Below are 21,205 nucleotides of genomic sequence, written 5' to 3'. Positions count from 1 at the left end.
TCTCCATCGTCACCTACGATGATAATAAAGGTTTTGAAGGGTTTGGCATGGTTGATGTGGAAATACTTCGGTGTTACATAATATGTAACTTTCCAGTAAACGGCTTTGTGCTCTACGCAAACAGGAAAATATCGGCGGACCGAGGCGCACATGTCGTCTGCAGGTAGGGCCGAATTGAACATTGACATTGATACGTTTTGAGCCGATTTATTTCTTCAAACTTTTTATCGGTGACTTAATTATAAACTAGACCGTAGCTAAGATATATATTTATATGCCGACTGTGACAGTAAATTTATTTAATGGCGACCTGAAACCTGTAGCAAATCACATGCAATTCTTGACGAAATACTTGACCTTTTTACCTGAGAATCTCCGTGTAAATATACAGCGTCTTATGTCAAAAATGAAGTTTATAATCTCTGTTATCATTTGCCAATCACATTTACGGACGAAAATAATTTTAAATTGATCTTCCTCTTGCTTAAATCCGATTAATTAAAAGTTTCACATTTTCTTACCTTTATTACCACCTGTACAGGTAAATACTGAAGCAACTTTAGAATTGAAAACGTTAATATAAACTAGGGACAACAACGAACAATTTTTTATGCACATTTGAAAAATCAAGTAAATTAAAATAAATTTCAATAATTAATTCAGCAGTGGTGTCCGTTTACATAGAAATCAATGTAGCAGCCTAAGGGTTAAGTGAAAAGTGTCTAATCTGGCCTGATTGTTCTGACATCGTGCTTAATCAGACCTCTGTGTATTCTGTACTCAAACATTTTTCTCTCACACTTTTCTATCCCATTCGGCACACCAATACTCTGGTTTCACTAAATCAAGTGAAGACGTGATAGTGATATTTTCCGAATAAGCTGTTTTTATCAAAAAGCTGTCTTTTCTTTAGGTAAGCAAAGACAGGTTTATCTCCCATTCCTGTGAGTATTGGTGCAAAACCCTCAGCTCTAATAATCTTTTCCCGTGTAATAACAGGAATGTACGCAGGAAGTGTGGGAGAATAGATGGGGTTCATTCTGTCTTATACATAAGAATGTAAATTTAATTAAATAATTTCACGATATTGAAATCCATTGATTTTCTTCTCAAATTCACTATAAAATGCATATCTTTAGAAATTGAAGTAATTTCTGTTAAAAGCACTTGAGGATATTAATAGCGTGACAATGAACGTGGAGAGTGTCATAGATGCATCACATGACCACGAGCTAATCAACAACACACCTATCTAAATCAAACAAGCAACTCCGTCTCAATGGAAAACACTGACATTTAACTCTGAAAATCCACTACATGATTCATGAATTCAAAATTTGAACTTTTTAAATTTCAATCCTGAAGACTATAAAATGTGTGAATCATCCCTGCCAAGTGTCACTCGAAACACAGTACCACAGCCCAGAAGTGCCCTGGCTCTCTGCAGTGAACAGCCTAGTACCTGATGCTAAATGAGAATTCAGTGCAATGAGGAAAGTGAATTAAACCACATGTTCTGGTGTATGAATACCACAGTGTCACCGCCCGAGGTCTTAAGTCCTCCATCAGATGCAGTTCTGGTTTTATCAAACTTATACATATGGTTAGTAAATCTCAAAGATGCCGATTGAATATTCAGTTTCTGGAAGTAGTCTGGATTGCTACATAAACACATCCACATCTGCACTGATAAAAAATTATGTCCAATTAGTACATTTCGAACGATTTTTAATTGATTCGTTAGAAATATTCATCTTCAGTTTTTTGCATTCTCCTTTTCTACCATCTGGTATAAAATATATTACCCTGACTGATATTTATATTACTTTACAGAGCTCTGTACATAATCTACACATCTGTAAATGACAGTCAATACACATTAGGGATCATAACAGATAAACCAGGATAACGTTACTATCCAGAAACCACACACGTGGTGATTACCAATACGGTATATAACTAGAGGTCAACTCATGCTTGTAATACACTCAACTCCTCATTTATGTTAAACAAAGTTTACATGGTCTTTTCGGCAATAGACTGGCCCCNCAATACGGTATATAACTAGAGGTCAACTCATGCTTGTAATACACTCCTCATGTATGTTAAACAAAGTTTACATGGTCTTTTCGGCTATAGACTGGCCCCCGTCCCTTCAACACTGAATCCCCCCCCCCCAAAAAAAAATAATAAAATCACTTGGATGTCCGGGAACTAGGGGGAGATAAGCTAGTAGAAATTGCAGCTGGAAACTTCTTTATGAAAGAAACCTAGGGGCAGATAGTCATGCAGTCAATTTCTGCATAAATAGACAACTTTTTATACTATGATTGTAATTCTCAGACTATTTAATACCCTCCTCCGCCACATCATCATCACAAAAAGATGAAATTTTGGTTAAAGTAAAATAAGTAATACCATTCATGTTGAAAACTGATGTACACAACTGTGTGATGAACTGATTAAGAGTGAAAAGTTTCATGAAAATCAATCAAGAAATTTAGAAGGAGTGGTGGAAACAAAAATCATAATGACAAGGCACAAAAAGGGCAATAACTCTATCAAAAGGTTGTTGCAACAAAAATAGTCAAAGCAAGGACTGCCTTTATGATCCTACAATGGGATATGCTAGGCATTTATTTAACCTTTTCACCACTGTAGACCATAATGGACCCCTCCATAGCAATGCATGGTAGAGTCTACTAAAGTTACATAGGGGTGAAAGGGTTAATAGTCACAAACCAGCTGGGGACATTAACAGTATGCTGTTGTACTGTGATATTGCTGATGAAGTGGAGTAGCACCGTTCACTTCTGGACCTGCATTACTGCATTCTGTAGGGACATCAGTCATATTTACAGGTGAAAGAGACTACAATAAACCTAAGGTGATTACAGATCGGAGGCAAACGAAATCAATCCACTACTGCAGGCCACATGTAGGAGATGACTCTCTATTCTTTTAAATCTTCCCATCACCGACATGATGATCGTGTTTAAATACCAAGATCTGAAACCCCTGAATCAGCTTTATTACAGAAGTGCAAGGGAACTTATAAATCTGTCACCTATATAATAATGGAAGATATGTTCACTGAAAAAAAAGGATTTATCGAATATCCTCTTATAGTGCTAAACTTTTTATTACCATGTCAGAAGAAAAACATCATTGGAAATGTTTTTATCTGAAAATAACCTTTACAAAAATATATCCTGAAAAGAGTTTTATTTTTCATATATTGTGAATCTGACTCTCTCTAATAGGTCGTCATAGCAATGTATCTTTAATGCTTAGAACATTCATTACTTAACAAATTTGCTCATAAGTTGTTTTCTTTCAAATTACAAAAAAAACTGTTCCCTGAATAGTTAAAACTGTAACAAACCCCATTTTGTTTAAGTAATCACATTTTAAATTCAAGCTTTTGACCTTTGAATCAATTTTCAACAGAATTTTTTCTAAATGTCATTTCACTATTTTTGAATAAGAAGCCAATGTAGTGGCAAAGCTAGGTGTATACTGGTGCGATCAATCTGGATTACAAGTCAGTCAGACACATTGATAGGTACACGGCCCAATAAGTATAGCACAAGCATGCCCTATCAAATCCATCGTAATAGTCCTCAAACTCCTGACCTGGTGGATCAACGTTTTAAAGCCGACGTCATAGTCTGCGTCCGTAACAAGCTTAAACTCTCCGTAATGTATCTGTCATCTAAAGACTTGCTTCTACAAAATTCATTTAACAATAGCTGAATTTGATAACGGCAGTTGCTATGGAAATAGCAATGACATTTTCTACAAAGATGGACTACCTTGTATCGCCCCCCGGTTTGCACTATTAGCAGTGTAAGGTTATACCTTCGGCAGAATTGACTTGATTTACACATGTTGAAACCACAAAGTATGTGCACAGCTTTTAATGGATCTAAAAAGACATCCAAATTGTCAATTTACACTGTGTTCAAGTCAGAATAGACTTCAATCCTAAAGTGCCTGTAGACTTCAATCCTAAAGTGGCTGTAGACTTCAATCCTAAAGTGGCTGTAGACTATGTAACATGGAATACACTGGAGGACAAAGGTTAAAGAAGTGTTCATTTATCTTATATATCACAAGGTACTAACCTCGTTAGCATAGAGTTAACTTGTTTGAGTCTGTTTACTAACCTAGTTGGTTTAGAGTTAACATGTTTAAGTCTGTTTACTAACCTATACTAGTTAGTATAGAGTAAAGATGTTGGAATCTGTTTACTAACCAAGTTAGCAAAGAGGACACATGTAGGAGTTTGTTTCTAACCTTTTGTAGTATGGAGTTAACATGTTTGAGTCTGTTTACTTACCTAGTTAGTATAGAGTTAACATGTTTGAGTATGTTTACTAACCCAGTTAGCAAAGAGGACACATGTAGGTGTTTGTTTCTAACTTATTGTAGTATGGAGTTAACATGTTTGAGTCTGTTTACTTACCTAGTTAGTATAGAGTTAACATGTTTGAGTATGTTTACTAACCCAGTTAGCGAAGAGGACACATCAAGGAGTTTGTTTCTACCTATTGTAGTATGGAGTAAACGTGTTTGAGTCTGTTTACTTACATAGTTAGTATAGAGTTAACATGTTTGAGTATGTTTACTAACCTAGTTAGTATAAAGTTAACATGTTGGAGTCTATTTACTTACCTAGTTAGTATAAAGTTAACATGTTGGAGTATGATTAACCTAGTTAGTAAAGAGTTGACATGTTGGAGTTTATTTACTAACCTAGTTAGTATAGAGTTAACATGTTTCAGTATGTTTACTTACCTAGTTAGTATATAGTTAACCTGTTGGAGTCTTTTTACTTCCCTTGTTAGTATGGAGTTAACATGTTTGAGTCTGTTTACTAACCCAGTTAGCGAAGAGGACACATCAAGGAGTTTGTTTCTACCTATTGTAGTATGGGGTAAACGTGTTTGAGTCTGTTTTCTTACCTAGTTAGTATAAAGTTAACATGTTTGAGTATGTTTACTAACCTAGTTAGTTTAAAGTTAACATGTTGGAGTCTATTTACTAACCTAGTTAGTATAGAGTTAACATGTTGGAGACTATTTAATAACCTAGTTAGTATAGAGTTAACATGTTTCAGTATGTTTACTTACCTAGTTAGTATAGAGTTAACATGTTTGAGTATGTTTACTAACCTAGTTAGTATAGAGTTAACATGTTGGAGTCTATTTAATAACCTAGTTAGTATAGAGTTAACATGTTTCAGTATGTTTACTTACCTAGTTAGTATAGAGTTAACATGTTTGAGTATGTTTACTAACCTAGTTAGTATAGAGTTAACATGTTGGAGTCTATTTACTAACCTAGTTAGTATAGAGTTAACATGTTGGAGTCTATTTACTAACCTAGTTAGTATAGAGTTAACATGTTGGAGACTATTTAATAACCTAGTTAGTATAGAGTTAACATGTTTCAGTATGTTTACTTACCTAGTTAGTATAGAGTTAACATTTTTGAGTATGTTTACTAACCTAGTTAGTTTAAAGTTAACATGTTGGAGTCTATTTACTAACTTAGTTAGTATAGAGTTAACATGTTGGAGTATGTTTACTAACCTAGTTAGTAAAGAGTTGACATGTTGGAGTCTATTTACTAACCTAGTTAGTATAGAGTTAACATGTTTGAGTATGTTTACTAACCTAGTTAGTATAAAGTTAACATGTTGGAGTCTATTTACTAACCTAGTTAGTATAGAGTTAACATGTTGGAGTCTATTTACTAACCTAGTTAGTATAAAGTTGACATGTTGGAGTCTATTTACTAACCTAGTTAGTATAGAGTTAACATGTTTGAGTATGTTAACTAACCTAGTTAGTATAAAGTTAACATGCTGGTGTCTATTTACTTACCTAGTTAGTATAGAGTTAACATGTTGGAGTCTATTTACTAACATAGTTAGTATAGAGTTAACATGTTTGAGTATGTTTACTTACCTAGTTAGTATAGAGTTAACATGTTGGAGTCATTTTACTTACCTAGTTAGTATAGAGTTAACTTGTTTGAGTCAACTGTAATATATAACCCAGTTAGCACAGAGGACACATGTAGGACTTTGTTTCTAACCTAGTGTAGTATGAAGTTAACGTGTATGAGTCTGATCACTAACACAGTTAGCAGAGGACACTTGTAGAAGTCTTTAACTAACCTAGTATATATAGAAAATATATGTTGGAATCAGTTACTAACCTAGTTCATACAGAGTTAATATGTTTGAGGATATTCCCTAGTTAGTAGAGAAAACATGTCAGAGTCTGTTAATAGCCTTTTACAATTACATGTTGGAGTCAGCTGTTAGTAGCCTTATTAATATACAGAAAACACATGTTTAAAAGTCTGGGTCTAACACAATTATTAAAATGAACACTATAGCACAGCCTAGCTTTGTTGAATAGATTTGATTTGTGTTACGTATCAACTACACCAAGAATGTTGATAAAGAAAGCGTTATTCACGATGATCCTCCGTCTATACATAACATGTAATATAGATAACTCAATCACTTCATACCATAGTGTGCTGTATTCTTATTCACGATTCCATGCCGCACACATCTGAAGGCATTGACAAATCAAATTTGAAGAATGATGTATCGTTCAAATAGGACACTATGCCAATATGTAATCGGTCTGCGCGTTTCAGAGTAGACCGGACGATAGCGCCCCCTGGCTCTCTCGCACCACCCAAATTCTCAAACAAAGTGCCCAAACGTCTTCCAAGACGGGATCGGAAATACATCTGAGGCCATGAAAATCAATGTATCTGGCCGTTGGAAGCATTCTGGAGCTGTGATATTAGGGACGCAATGATTTAATCTGCGCCACGGAAGGCACCATACGATTGCCTATCAATTATTGTAAATCCAATATCGTCAACACAACAGTCCCTTTTGAAAAACGAATCATGTCTACAGAAAATCTCTTCCGCTGACTCGGGGTGATCTGAAATCATAATTTAAGAGCTGTCCGTCTGGTCCAGTGTCAGTCAGGGAGCGAGTCGGCATGTCAAATCCGCAAAATTAACGAGAATCAGATTAAATGTGTCATCAATGAATTGTACAAGAAAAAGTATTTTATCGATGTGCATGAAGGATTTAATACAGTTTCGACTGGGTCTGTCCAAATTAATTGCTGTCAATAATCGGCTGTTTTGACCAGCTTATCAAGAACCAGAATGAAATATCGGTTTTAAAAACAAGGGCAGCTGGACAGTAGTGGTCAATTAAGACTGGAGTTATCGACTGGACACTGGGCAGACTCGGACACTGACCAGAACACTGGTCAGTCACACTCAGCTGACCATGGTCAGTCTCCACAGCCATCCACTCAAGCCTTTTCTATAATTAAAATCTCTACCGTACAAAGGACTAAAGGTTGCTCATTCTGTGGTTTCCACATCCTACTTTCTAAATCTTCCCTCTTAATCCAAAGACTGGTTTCTTCAAGCGATATCTTTTCAATTTTTTTACTTGTAAATTCCTTTTATTCTTACAAAATATTTTCATAACTTTCCATAGGGGGACAGAAACAAAGTGACAAAACCTGTAAATGGCCAAAATTTACGTTCAATAATCCTTATTTCACTAAATAGTAGGGTGAAATATGTTGTAGTATGATCTGTTCTTGACTAAATAGTAGGGTGAAATATGTTGTAGTATTATCTGTTCATGACTAAATAGTAGGGTGAAATATGTTGTAGTATGATCTGTTCATGACTAAATAGTAGGGTGAAATATGTTGTAGTATGATATGTTCTTGACTAAATAGTAGGGTGAAATATGTTGTAGTATGATCTGTTCTTGACTAAATAGTAGGGTGAAATATGTTGTAGTATGATCTGTTCTTGACTAAATAGTAGGGTGAAATATGTTGTAGTATGATCTGTTCTTGACTAAATAGTAGGGTGAAATATGTTGTAGTATGATCTGTTCTTGACTAAATAGTAGGGTGAAATATGTTGTAGTATGATCTGTTCTTGACTAAATAGTAGGGTGAAATATGTTGTAGTATGATCTGTTCTTGACTAAATAGTAGGGTGAAATATGTTGTAGTATGATCTGTTCTTGACTAAATAGTAGGGTGAAATATGTTGTAGTATGATCTGTTCTTGACTAAATAGTAGGGTGAAATATGTTGTAGTATGATCTGTTCTTGACTAAATAGTAGGGTGAAATATGTTGTAGTATGATCTGTTCTTGACTAAATAGTAGGGTGAAATATGTTGTAGTATGATCTGTTCTTGACTAAATAGTAGGGTGAAATATGTTGTAGTATGATCTGTTCTTGACTAAATAGTAGGGTGAAATATGTTGTAGTATGATCTGTTCTTGACTAAATAGTAGGGTGAAATATGTTGTAGTATGATCTGTTCTTGACTAAATAGTAGGGTGAAATATGTTGTAGTATGATCTGTTCTTGACTAAATAGTAGGGTGAAATATGTTGTAGTATGATCTGTTCTTGACTAAATAGTAGGGTGAAATATGTTGTAGTATGATCTGTTCTTGACTAAATAGTAGGGTGAAATATGTTGTAGTATGATCTGTTCTTGACTAAATAGTAGGGTGAAATATGTTGTAGTATGATCTGTTCTTGACTAAATAGTAGGGTGAAATATGTTGTAGTATGATATGTTCTTGACTAAATAGTAGGGTGAAATATGTTGTAGTATGATCTGTTCTTGACTAAATAGTAGGGTGAAATATGTTGTAGTATGATCTGTTCTTGACTAAATAGTAGGGTGAAATATGTTGTAGTATGATCTGTTCTTGACTAAATAGTAGGGTGAAATATGTTGTAGTATGATCTGTTCTTGACTAAATAGTAGGGTGAAATATGTTGTAGTATGATCTGTTCTTGACTAAATAGTAGGGTGAAATATGTTGTAGTATGATCTGTTCTTGACTAAATAGTAGGGTGAAATATGTTGTAGTATGATCTGTTCTTGACTAAATAGTAGGGTGAAATATGTTGTAGTATGATCTGTTCTTGACTAAATAGTAGGGTGAAATATGTTGTAGTATGATCTGTTCTTGACTAAATAGTAGGGTGAAATATGTTGTAGTATGATCTGTTCTTGACTAAATAGTAGGGTGAAATATGTTGTAGTATGATCTGTTCTTGACTAAATAGTAGGGTGAAATATGTTGTAGTATGATCTGTTCTTGACTAAATAGTAGGGTGAAATATGTTGTAGTATGATCTGTTCTTGACTAAATAGTAGGGTGAAATATGTTGTAGTATGATCTGTTCTTGACTAAATAGTAGGGTGAAATATGTTGTAGTATGATCTGTTCTTGACTAAATAGTAGGGTGAAATATGTTGTAGTATGATCTGTTCTTGACTAAATAGTAGGGTGAAATATGTTGTAGTATGATCTGTTCTTGACTAAATAGTAGGGTGAAATATGTTGTAGTATGATCTGTTCTTGACTAAATAGTAGGGTGAAATATGTTGTAGTATGATCTGTTCTTGACTAAATAGTAGGGTGAAATATGTTGTAGTATGATCTGTTCTTGACTAAATAGTAGGGTGAAATATGTTGTAGTATGATCTGTTCTTGACTAAATAGTAGGGTGAAATATGTTGTAGTATGATCTGTTCTTGACTAAATAGTAGGGTGAAATATGTTGTAGTATGATCTGTTCTTGACTAAATAGTAGGGTGAAATATGTTGTAGTATGATCTGTTCTTGACTAAATAGTAGGGTGAAATATGTTGTAGTATGATCTGTTCTTGACTAAATAGTAGGGTGAAATATGTTGTAGTATGATCTGTTCTTGACTAAATAGTAGGGTGAAATATGTTGTAGTATGATCTGTTCTTGACTAAATAGTAGGGTGAAATATGTTGTAGTATGATCTGTTCTTGACTAAATAGTAGGGTGAAATATGTTGTAGTATGATCTGTTCTTGACTAAATAGTAGGGTGAAATATGTTGTAGTATGATCTGTTCTTGACTAAATAGTAGGGTGAAATATGTTGTAGTATGATCTGTTCTTGACTAAATAGTAGGGTGAAATATGTTGTAGTATGATCTGTTCTTGACTAAATAGTAGGGTGAAATATGTTGTAGTATGATCTGTTCTTGACTAAATAGTAGGGTGAAATATGTTGTAGTATGATCTGTTCTTGACTAAATAGTAGGGTGAAATATGTTGTAGTATGATCTGTTCTTGACTAAATAGTAGGGTGAAATATGTTGTAGTATGATCTGTTCTTGACTAAATAGTAGGGTGAAATATGTTGTAGTATGATCTGTTCTTGACTAAATAGTAGGGTGAAATATGTTGTAGTATGATCTGTTCTTGACTAAATAGTAGGGTGAAATATGTTGTAGTATGATCTGTTCTTGACTAAATAGTAGGGTGAAATATGTTGTAGTATGATCTGTTCTTGACTAAATAGTAGGGTGAAATATGTTGTAGTATGATCTGTTCTTGACTAAATAGTAGGGTGAAATATGTTGTAGTATGATCTGTTCTTGACTAAATAGTAGGGTGAAATATGTTGTAGTATGATCTGTTCTTGACTAAATAGTAGGGTGAAATATGTTGTAGTATGATCTGTTCTTGACTAAATAGTAGGGTGAAATATGTTGTAGTATGATCTGTTCTTGACTAAATAGTAGGGTGAAATATGTTGTAGTATGATCTGTTCTTGACTAAATAGTAGGGTGAAATATGTTGTAGTATGATCTGTTCTTGACTAAATAGTAGGGTGAAATATGTTGTAGTATGATCTGTTCTTGACTAAATAGTAGGGTGAAATATGTTGTAGTATGATCTGTTCTTGACTAAATAGTAGGGTGAAATATGTTGTAGTATGATCTGTTCTTGACTAAATAGTAGGGTGAAATATGTTGTAGTATGATCTGTTCTTGACTAAATAGTAGGGTGAAATATGTTGTAGTATGATCTGTTCTTGACTAAATAGTAGGGTGAAATATGTTGTAGTATGATCTGTTCTTGACTAAATAGTAGGGTGAAATATGTTGTAGTATGATCTGTTCTTGACTAAATAGTAGGGTGAAATATGTTGTAGTATGATCTGTTCTTGACTAAATAGTAGGGTGAAATATGTTGTAGTATGATCTGTTCTTGACTAAATAGTAGGGTGAAATATGTTGTAGTATGATCTGTTCTTGACTAAATAGTAGGGTGAAATATGTTGTAGTATGATCTGTTCTTGACTAAATAGTAGGGTGAAATATGTTGTAGTATGATCTGTTCTTGACTAAATAGTAGGGTGAAATATGTTGTAGTATGATCTGTTCTTGACTAAATAGTAGGGTGAAATATGTTGTAGTATGATCTGTTCTTGACTAAATAGTAGGGTGAAATATGTTGTAGTATGATCTGTTCTTGACTAAATAGTAGGGTGAAATATGTTGTAGTATGATCTGTTCTTGACTAAATAGTAGGGTGAAATATGTTGTAGTATGATCTGTTCTTGACTAAATAGTAGGGTGAAATATGTTGTAGTATGATCTGTTCTTGACTAAATAGTAGGGTGAAATATGTTGTAGTATGATCTGTTCTTGACTAAATAGTAGGGTGAAATATGTTGTAGTATGATCTGTTCTTGACTAAATAGTAGGGTGAAATATGTTGTAGTATGATCTGTTCTTGACTAAATAGTAGGGTGAAATATGTTGTAGTATGATCTGTTCTTGACTAAATAGTAGGGTGAAATATGTTGTAGTATGATCTGTTCTTGACTAAATAGTAGGGTGAAATATGTTGTAGTATGATCTGTTCTTGACTAAATAGTAGGGTGAAATATGTTGTAGTATGATCTGTTCTTGACTAAATAGTAGGGTGAAATATGTTGTAGTATGATCTGTTCTTGACTAAATAGTAGGGTGAAATATGTTGTAGTATGATCTGTTCTTGACTAAATAGTAGGGTGAAATATGTTGTAGTATGATCTGTTCTTGACTAAATAGTAGGGTGAAATATGTTGTAGTATGATCTGTTCTTGACTAAATAGTAGGGTGAAATATGTTGTAGTATGATCTGTTCTTGACTAAATAGTAGGGTGAAATATGTTGTAGTATGATCTGTTCTTGACTAAATAGTAGGGTGAAATATGTTGTAGTATGATCTGTTCTTGACTAAATAGTAGGGTGAAATATGTTGTAGTATGATCTGTTCTTGACTAAATAGTAGGGTGAAATATGTTGTAGTATGATCTGTTCTTGACTAAATAGTAGGGTGAAATATGTTGTAGTATGATCTGTTCTTGACTAAATAGTAGGGTGAAATATGTTGTAGTATGATCTGTTCTTGACTAAATAGTAGGGTGAAATATGTTGTAGTATGATCTGTTCTTGACTAAATAGTAGGGTGAAATATGTTGTAGTATGATCTGTTCTTGACTAAATAGTAGGGTGAAATATGTTGTAGTATGATCTGTTCTTGACTAAATAGTAGGGTGAAATATGTTGTAGTATGATCTGTTCTTGACTAAATAGTAGGGTGAAATATGTTGTAGTATGATCTGTTCTTGACTAAATAGTAGGGTGAAATATGTTGTAGTATGATCTGTTCTTGACTAAATAGTAGGGTGAAATATGTTGTAGTATGATCTGTTCTTGACTAAATAGTAGGGTGAAATATGTTGTAGTATGATCTGTTCTTGACTAAATAGTAGGGTGAAATATGTTGTAGTATGATCTGTTCTTGACTAAATAGTAGGGTGAAATATGTTGTAGTATGATCTGTTCTTGACTAAATAGTAGGGTGAAATATGTTGTAGTATGATCTGTTCTTGACTAAATAGTAGGGTGAAATATGTTGTAGTGTGATCTTTTCTTGACTAAATAGTAGGGTGAAATATGTTGTAGTATGATCTTTTCATGACTAAATAGTAGGGTGAAATATGTTGTAGTATGATAAGTTCTTGACTAAATAGTAGGGTGAAATATGTTGTAGCATGATCTGTTCTATGAAATAAATATATATTTTTTTACAAGAAAATGTGAGTAGCTTATTTCTATAATCGAGATTATTTATTCTGATTTTGAATATTAATTTTTACACCAATCCCTGGCACACATTCCAAGACACTTACGAGTACATTACTGCCCTAACATCTCCAGAGCTTGGGGCCCTATTTGCTAAACATTAAAATATTATATGGTTTCCACTGGCTTTCACTCTTCCCATTTCCGTCACCTTTAGTGACGCCTCATCCAGTTAATGCTACGATTAACTTCCACAAATCCCTGTTTCTTCAGCGTTTCAAAGCATTACAATTATAGAAAACGTTGGTTTTACGATAATTAGAAGAAATAATGCTTTACTGATGTGTATTATACATTATATCTTTGAAGTTTCTATTTAAAATAACACGTTTCTCCATATCTGAGTAAAATGCTTTATTCTGCAAATGGACAATACGAGGCTTCAATGAACACATCGTACGTAATGACACTTGTATGAGCCCTCTCATTCCTTTAACAGAGTCCTCACATCAACAAAACATTCATTTGAAAACACAAAATCAAATTGAAATGAACAGTTTCCAACTGTGCCGTTTCCGTACCGTTCTTCCAAGGTCACATTAAACATGATGCATTATTTACCAAATACCTATAGATCATGACATAGTCCACTGCTACAGATCACAGAACCACATCAGGGTCACTGAGAAGCTTTAAACCTTGGGTCTCGATGTGATGTTCATTCATATATAGATCACTTCCCCACCGAACTGTCTTGATCTTCACATGTTTACTGTTGTTGCCGTATACTGTAAACGCTACGAAACGAAATCCATCATCTTTGCAATCACACGTAAAAAAAGATGTGTGTGTCATAACTAGCAGTTACAATTTCCCAGCATTCAAATAACTATTAATATTGGTAGATCCGGGCACAGACGATTCCTGACACTCAAGTTATCGTTATTGCAGGCTTTTGTTCTCAGCACTGCGATCTATTGATGTGGGCATTCAGCGTGACATTCATGGGACAACCCATATCTCCACCAGATATTCCAATATTGTTATTTGTATAGGCCATGTCACAGCTGTTTAGTCCCAAAATGGAGGAGAAAATGTGTCTTTTTGTACCAATTTCAGTCTATGTATCTTTTATTTGTAGGTGTTCATTTTTAACAATTGTTTCTCCTATCTCTACATCACCTTAATGGTACACATTAATTGCTTTACTTCCAATCTGTTTTCTGAAAGACATTTTCTCGTGAAATGTGATCCCGAATCCAATTAAAATTTTATGTAGCCATAATATTTTTACAGGAAAGTCATAATACACCAAAGTACTCACATGTTATTCAATGGCTTAATAAGTTTTGTTTTTTGTCTAAAAATTATTCTTCAGGGTCAATCTGCGAAATATCCCAAAACTTTTTAATCAATAAAACAATTAACTCCCCTTGAAATCAAGTCTGGTATATTGCTGAACAACTAATATCATAAACTATTATCCATGAAATATCGTTATGTATAAGCCTGCATATTCAGAGCAATAATCACTAGGACAGAATGGTAATGTATTACAATAAGTCATCTGTAAACTGCCCCATCCCTTATAGTCACCACTTTCCTGATTCTAGTCTGAGCGTCCAATTTCTTTTCTATAAATTACCAATTTACAATATGTCATAACTGTTTTTGGAGAATTTGGAAGGGTTCTACAGTAATTTTTATTTTCCCAAATTACCTGAAGGGTTCTACAGTAATTTTTATTTTCCCAAATTACCTGAAGGGTTCTACAGTAATTTTTATTTTTCCAAATTACTTGAAGGGTTCTACAGTAATTTAATTTTCCCAAATTACTGAGCATCCAAGGCAATAGTTATGTTATACATAGATACATAGATTTATTCTGACAAAATTAGGATTTTACAATCCTGTGACAGCCAGCTCCAAAAAACGTCGGATTCTGTAAAGACAGGTTATACTTCGGATCAATCTTCACTGTATAGTGTCAAAATTTTAATCACCAGACAATTACCTAACCTCATCAACAGTATATTCAATTATCTCCCTTTCTGAACAATCTATTACCTCCCCTGATAAAGCTATACACAATTATCTCCCCTCATCAGAAGCCATACCACAGACCGTTCAGTCGATCACTTGCCAATCTTCCATATATGTACTTAAGGTTTATTCATCGCTGATTGGCGACGTCGGCAGACCGAACATCCACAATGATCCGTCAATGACTGGAGCATTTATAAAGGATTATTTTCGGTCTTTCGCAATGAGTGGCGTTTCACATGGACCAATACGTAGAGATAATCTCCGGACCAAAGGAAAATCTGGCTTCCACTTGATTCTTTATCGGGATAGTTACCGACCATCAAGTAATAACACTTTTGAGTAAATGGTTTGGAAAAACTGATCAAGCACCACACAACATAGGGTTTCCTCCAAGGCCAGTATCGTGTCAGGCTGTGTGTCGAGATGACTTTCATTTGCTCTACAAACCATATCTAAGATATCAACCAAACTAGAGATCCGTTTGTGTGCCATCTTGTTGTTCCCGTATCCTTGGTATTCACTCATGGAGCATGTCTAAGATATCATTCATATCAGATTCTTGCTTGTCAGCAATCTTGTTTGGACGTCATCTATACAATATGTGCAATTTTCCCCAAAACATTCCTTGTACAAAATTTCACAAAACAGCATCTTGCTCTAACAAATTGTTCAAATACCAATCAACACATCATAGATAGCACCGCTTCATTTAGAAGATGCTCCTCAAGTATCTTTTGGGAAGATTCATTGGCTTTTCCATATCATTAGCAGCTATAGTTTTGAATTTCTTTTTAAAGCATCATAATCAAAGAAGACACACCATGGATTATTATTGCAGTACTGAATATTTGCAAACTCTCCCTATTTTCAATCAGTGAATATAATTTTATCACATAATGTACCGAGTGAATATACTCATGGCATATTTTTTTGCGTATTAACCGATGATATATGACCTATCGCAGACTGACGCAGTGGAGTCAAAATGGTGTCTTTTTACATTTCAAGGTTGCATGAAAATTGTCGTTTTACACGAATAAATGCCACAAATCCTGATTATGTGATAAACAGGATCTTACACTCGTTTCATTTCATATGAAATTTATGAGACTCGTCACAAATTTTTCATTTTAGCTTGCCAGAGACTCGCTCAATTGAAAAATTCTAAGACTCCCTTCATAAATCTCATATGAAATGAAAACTCATGTAAGATCCTATATATCTCAACTTATTCCTATATATTCTACAATCTTATGGTTTATATAATTCATCTGAAAGAACAACTGAAAAGATGTCAATCTTAAGTGTTATTTTGGACATACAGAATTTATGGGAGTATGGTACCGTAATCCTTTAATCCTACAGGGATCTCCAAGTGGAACTATTGCATGTTTGTGCATTACTGCTGAGTGTACCATTATACAGGCGTGATTTGTGTAGTCTTTATAATGACAGCAGAGAAAGCACCTCATAGGAAAGGGTCGGTGAATTGTTTTAAACCACTCCAATCTGTTTTTTATTTCTTTTAGCAGATCCCATCCTAATGTCCCTTCAGGGTTAATTTTATCGACTTCATATTAAAAGTTCTGTTTTTTTTTTTAAATTAGACTTCATTTTAGAGTCCTTTTAAAACAAACATTATTAATTTGCCCTGAAATTCAAAACACCATGTAGATATGTCTTTAAGAGTAGCTATTATTTAAACTAGAAATACCAAGCAAAGAGAATATCTGGAGAAATATCTACAACTTATTCAATGTACAAACAGAAGAGAATCGACTCTTCAGAAATGTATTTTACACGTTGGGAGAGGTTGTTTTTTTGATAGACTTCTGCCTTTTCTGTTAGACAGGCATATAAAAACATTAACGAAAATACTTGGAATATTTTCTGATACACGCTTTACATAAATGACTGAATTTTCCTGTTCTTGCGAGCAGATTGGTGTAAAGGTGTCAAATGAGCCCCACTGTGACAATTTTAGCTCCAGAGCCGATAATGACGGTGCTTACCAATTACCTACAATTAGCTACTCTGCACTAGGAGGGAAATGATTGTCCATTAAACATAAGGCCGTAATACTAGGTACTTAAGTCTTACCTTAATGATATCATGTGGCACCAACCACTCTCCTCAATGTCCCTGCTTTCTAAACCTGCAAAAAACACAAAGGCTTCGTTTAACGAGATGACAGACAACAATATTCTGGGCGGATCTGTAAAAACGTATGTGCTCTTTACGGGTGATAATGTTTCATTATCACTTCAGAAAGAAGGAAAAAAATCGAGGCAAGAAGGAATTCTGTGACTGCCTAGTCTGCATGCCATAGGGATAGAGGGATTATCAACACATTGTTAGGTAGAGCAGAGAGTCAGGAAAGTAATCTTAACATGATTAAAATTAGTGTAGAAGTGTTTTGTAATTGTACTTACGTTAAATTTGTTACATTAAATATTCTTAGTTTCATGATGATAATATTCTTATTTCAAATGTAAGTTAAATATTTTATATTTACAGTTGCTATGCACCCTTCCGTTGCAATGCATTGAGAAAGCAAATGTTGTTATCAGACTATAACAACATTCTCTATTGTGACGTCATCAATTTCATTGTTGTCAACACTTAATTTGCTATTTAAAAAATGTTCAAAATATCCAAATAAAGCAGAACTACTCTATCAAAATGTAAATATAAATAATGAATATTATTATGGTCCTATAACACACATTTTGTCATCAATAGCAATGTGTTTTATTGGACCATAGCATTTTCAAAAATATTCATTGCTTAATTAATTATATTTTCACTCACGGCATGCATGAAGATATTTATCCCACTTGTGAAAGATATATGTCAAACATCAAGAAAGAAAAAAAGAATATCTACTAAATAATCTTTAAAAAAAAAAATCTTACGTTAACCAGCATGCACTTATATTTTTCCGTGAGAAGATTTTACTTTAGATCGGACATAAGTGCCACATTATCCAGCTTTAATACTTCACTGTAGGTTTGAGCGGACATCCTCAGCATCTAACTAAAGCGCTAACGATGACATATTGACATCATCCCTACAGCTATCCACAACAAACGGTCATCAAAGTAGATTGGTAATGACAAGGTAATGATACACTCGATTAACTAATTAGGGTTTCCTCCGCGAGAGGGAGATTGACGGACAGGTAAACACCTGAGGAATGACAGCGATCGTAATCAATAAACCACGAACAGGTGAGAGACATACAGGTAAACTTCATGTATTGCAATCAACTCTCCTGCTCTTAATCAATAAAGCACACGATACATCATATCTTACATGTGGATGGTTCCATACAAGATAAACATTCAGCTGAAATACAATGCTATCCACAAACACCCTTGTATGTCTGTATGTTGGTGTCTCAAAGAATGGCAATGATCTACAGTCTGAGAAAGCCACCATATACAGGTTTTATTGACAATGGTATCACAGTGAAAAAAGTCAAGTCTGTAGACAGGTTTAACTGTACACAAAAACAGCCTCCCTTACCTGTGTTCTACCGGTGGAGAAACAAAAACAGCCTCCCTTACCTGTGTTCTACCGTGGAGAAAGTTTACATGGACAGGGTTTACTGTATACAGTGACCATCACAGAATCTGTTAACTGTATTCCATAGGAGGAAAAAGTCATTATAGAGGTTTTATTTTATCAAAACAAAATAACGGAATCCCTTACCAGTTTTGAAAGTCGATCTGTTATTCCTTTACCTGCTTAAAAAGTCGACAAAGTCTTTAAAGACAGGTATATACTACGAATGAAACAGTGACAATAATATCACTACCCATAAAGAAAGTCACTGTCGACAGGTTTTAATGTACACAGTGACAATAACCGCCTCCCTTACCTGTGTTCTACAGATAGATAAAGTAACTGGACACGTTTTACTGTATATAGATCTTGAGCCAGTCATGGAATCCCTTACCGGTGTATTACAGGTAAACCAAGTCTTTATGGACAGGTATACACTACACAGATAACAAAGACAATAATATTACTTCATAGTAAGTCGGTCACTATAGACAGAGTTTACTGTACACTGTCCATCTCAGACACCCTTACCTGTGTTACAGGTAGACAAAGTTTTTAAAGACAGGTATACACTACATATACGACAGTGACAATGTTTTTACTAAATGTAAAATCACTATCGACAGGTGTTACTGTACCTAGTGACCATCCCAGAATACCTTACCTGTGTTCTGAGGGATTTAGTGTCTTCAAAGTCAATCCACACAGGTAAAATCATAAAGTCAATCCACACATCCACACAGGAAAAATCATATCTTCACAAGTTGTGACGTCAAATAGTTCAGGTGAAAGTCCGTCATCAAGACATTGTATCCCCGAAGTGAATCAATGTGTTATACAAAATGTCATCATGATATACAGCATACAATCTGCAGTCTACTTATCAGCAGGGAGCTTGCCTGTTGCAGCATTTACAGATACCACGCTGCTCAAACAAATCTTTACATGGAGGGTAGTCATTGATTTATACTGCCGAACAAGAGAAAGAATTCTATCCTTGTAACAGCTATTTAAGTTTTACAACTTTTCAAACTTCTCAATAGTCGTATACAAATAACTGCTAGCGTCAAACGTACTACAACTATTATTACCTTTCATACCATCCTCACAACAGCTTCCTTAGAGAACGGTAAACCTCTGTCAATTCTTATCGAATTTTCTCTCCACTAGGACACAAAATTTTATCAACTTTTGTGTATCCTCTTGAGAGCTATAAAGCTGTGATCTTTTCACATCTTAATTATCCCTTATGTTGGTTCCTTTTTATAGCAAACCAACTTTTATAACTGTTATGTTTACCTCAAAGGGGTGGTGAAATAAAAAAATATCTGATGTCTGCCTCGTTTTCTTTATTAATTTCAAATTTCACGTTTTCTGTATACACCATAAACAAAGTGTTATCTTTCTATTGAAAATAACACAGTAGGCATAGCATTGGAACCTTCAATTTGCAACCTACACACATTTTTGTGATGAATAAATTGTAATATAAAAATTTCAACTTTAATATTTGAAGTATAATCAATACAAATTTATGTTACAAAGTGAAACAGCAGCAGGTTATTAGCTGCATCCAGAATTTACATACCATACATACTTTATTACAATGTGAACCAAATATGCTTTCACAAATATAAGAGTTCCACTTGTGAATGTTTTAATGATCTAATCTGATACTTTTTCTAACTTCCTTTTAACCAGTACGTTACTTAAGGTACATTTTGTTAATGAAAAATCTTTTTAAACACATTAAATATTTACTCATCGGCAGGAACTCTTCAAAATTGAAAACCACTTAAAGTACACGGCACCTTTCAACCTTTAAGAATATGAACCTGTGTTTTTCTTTACCTTTCTGACACCAAGTCTGTACCATTCTGTGCCCACATTGACAGAAATCACAAGTGTTAGATCCCATATACTCAATGTATGAGTCACCTCTCAGTTATAAAATATTCAATTTTTGTATCCACATCTGCATTCAAATAGATTACACCACTTTATATCCCATTTTTACGACACACACGTAACCTATACTTCAAATTTGAAAAGGTTAAAGGTCACGGAGTAACATTAGAATTTTGAATTTGTTTGAAAATGTTAATACATCCGTATGATTTTGTAATCCATTTCAAAGTTTAAACTGAAATTATTGTGATCAAGATATACGACCTCTCACCTTTCATCTGATATTGTTAAAATGCTAATGGCCGTTCCATCCTACACAACGCTACCCTAAGTATACCTGTGTCGGAGTAATTACCTGGGGCGAGAGTGATCACATCTCTATATCAACACAGGTGAGGTAACTCAACTATTATACAGGGTAGGTCTTGTCAGAATCTATCAACACCAAAATGTCAATTAGTCATGGAAACAGTGAACCATGACCAATACAGAACAACAGTTACCGTGACCAGGTAATCTGAGAACAACCCTTACGGTGACAGGTACACTATAACTACAGAACTGTTACGGTTACTTGGTAACTCACTATAGAACCCCCGTTACCATGACAGGTACACTATAACTACAGAACTGTTACAGTTACTTGGTAACTCACTATAGAACCCCCGTTACCATGACA

General features: G+C 34.3%; 1 protein-coding gene across 12 annotated transcripts in view; it reads right to left on the bottom strand.

The window, feature by feature from the left end:
• Positions 1 to 21,205, bottom strand: part of LOC110464274 (nephrin-like) — a 376,492-nt gene that overhangs the window by 251,947 nt on the left and 103,340 nt on the right. For 11 of the 12 annotated variants that reach the window (XM_021519388.1, XM_021519399.1, XM_021519401.1 and 8 more), the window contains one exon: positions 17,152 to 17,206. The gene's annotated coding sequence lies outside the window, so the exon portion shown is untranslated. Of the gene's footprint in view, positions 1 to 17,151; positions 17,207 to 19,282; positions 19,364 to 21,205 lie in introns of those variants that run through there. The other variant, XM_021519393.1, reaches the window with a different exon arrangement.

Source organism: Mizuhopecten yessoensis, unplaced genomic scaffold, assembly GCF_002113885.1.
Source record: "Mizuhopecten yessoensis strain PY_sf001 unplaced genomic scaffold, ASM211388v2 scaffold10979, whole genome shotgun sequence".
NCBI classification, from domain to species: domain Eukaryota; kingdom Metazoa; phylum Mollusca; class Bivalvia; order Pectinida; family Pectinidae; genus Mizuhopecten; species Mizuhopecten yessoensis.
This window is presented reverse-complemented; position numbering and strand designations above follow the sequence as displayed.